Genomic DNA, 2,086 nt, shown 5'->3' with positions numbered 1-2,086 from the left:
CCTGATAAGAATGAAAAAGTGATGCTGCAACTTTCTGCATAAAACCCTTCTGATGAAGTTCAAATGCTTGCTAATATAGCCAATGTAATTGCTTTCTGTTTCATACTTTCTTCTCAAATAACTCAGGACTTGCTTAGGGACAAGCAAGTATTAAGTTTGGTGTTGTGATGCCAAGGCATCTTAGGCTAGTTTCACTAGCATTTTTCTGTTAGTTTTAGTTGTTTTATGCATTTTCTTGAGCTTAAAGTAACCAAGAATGGTTAAATGAATAACAAAGCAATGAACCATCCAAACAGTATGATTTTGATGCAAATTTCATGAGTTTTTAGTTATATTACTTGAATGCTATGAATGGAAGATTTCTCATGAAATTTTGCAAGACTTTGATGCAGTTGTTTGGATGATTTCAGGGAAGAAGAGGTTAGGCAAGGAAGCAAAAAAATCAATAAAGGAAGCTTGAATATCACATGTGGAGTTTAAGCTCCAGTTTAAGCTCCAGTTTAAGCTCCAGTTTAAGCTCCAGTTTAAGCATTTTAAGCTTAAACTGGAGCTTAAACACCAAAATCATGAAAGCTGAGGAAAAGCTGAAAGTGGCGTTTAACCTCCAGTTTAACCTTAAACTGGAAGTTAAACGCCAGAAATGAGAAATGCACCAGGGAGCCATTTCCACGTTTAAGCTCCAGTTTAACCTTAAACTAGCTTAAACGTGTTCGACTATTTTTTTCTCCTCCAGGGTTGCTTTCTCATTTCCACGTTTAAGCTTCAGTTTAACCTTAAATTGAAGCTTAAACGTGTTCGACTATTTTTTCTCCTCCAGGGTTGCTTTCTCATTTCCACGTTTAAGCTTCAGTTTAACCTTAAACTGAAGCTTAAACGTGTTCGACCATTCCACCCTCCAGGGTTGCTTCCTTCCATTTCCACGTTTAAGCTTCAGTTTAACCTTAAACTGAAGCTTAAACGTGCTTGAGTTATACCACCTCCAGGAGTGTCCAACGTTTAAGTTCCAGTTCAAGCTTAAACTGGAACTTAAACGTGCTTCCACAAAAGGCATCACTGGAAGTGTCTGGCGTTTAAGTTGTTCTTCCATTTCCACGTTTAAGCTTCAGTTTAACCTTAAACTGAAGCTTAAACTACAACTTAAACGCCACTATTGAAAAGGTTTCTGGGCCAAAGAATTTTGCAGTTTAAGTTAGCATTTGAGCACAAACATTAACTTAAACATACTCTGGTATGAAACCCAATTGAATATCATGGTTTATGGGATTGGGCCTGAAGAATTGATGAGTCTGGAATTTCAATTTGTTGAGTCATGTGTCATTACTTGTTTATCACTAAGTTGGCTCAATGAATGTTACAGAATTGGATCAGCAGCCTCATCAGGATTATGGACCATAAACCCAAAGCAAAAAGAAATCAGGGAAAGGCCTCAAAGCCCAAGAAACACAACAGAAGCTCAATTTAGAAAGTGTATAAATAGGATAGAATTTAAGTTAGGGAGAACATTTGGATCATTTTGCTAGTTTTCATACTTTTTGTAATTGAATTCAGAGCTATGACTTACTAAACCCCTTTCATTGGGTTAGGGAGCTCTATTGTAATTCAATGAATCAATAATAGTTTTTATCTTCTTCTTCAATCTTTTCTCTTGAATTTTGTTAGAAAGCTTCTCGATCTAATTCCATTGGTTAGTTGTCTTGGGAAAGAAACTATCCATAATTGGAATCCTTCGGAACCTTGGGAAAGGAATGGAGGATTCATGCTAGAGAAGCTTTCTCACAGTGAATTGGATTGGGGTTTGGATGGATATTGTGACATGTAATCCTACCAAATTGTGGTTCATGAAACTGTGTGGTATAATCAGTGATCGAGCATCATCTCTTCTTATGAACATTTAAACCAAGGGATTGGGAATTTGTTTGTTTTTAGAGAGAATTGGTGAGCCAAGGGATTGGGATCCAATCATATAAGATTGCCAAGCAAAATTCAATGAATGCATTGGTTGAAGAAGGGATAAAAATGTTTTGATTCGGAGATCTCAAAATCTCCTGAACCCCAATGAATTCCCCATTTCTGATCTACACTTTCT

The sequence above is a fragment of the Arachis duranensis genome, chromosome 10 (genome assembly GCF_000817695.3).
Source record: "Arachis duranensis cultivar V14167 chromosome 10, aradu.V14167.gnm2.J7QH, whole genome shotgun sequence".
In the NCBI taxonomy this organism is placed as follows: Eukaryota; Viridiplantae; Streptophyta; class Magnoliopsida; order Fabales; family Fabaceae; genus Arachis; species Arachis duranensis.
Note: the sequence above shows the minus strand (reverse complement) of the source record.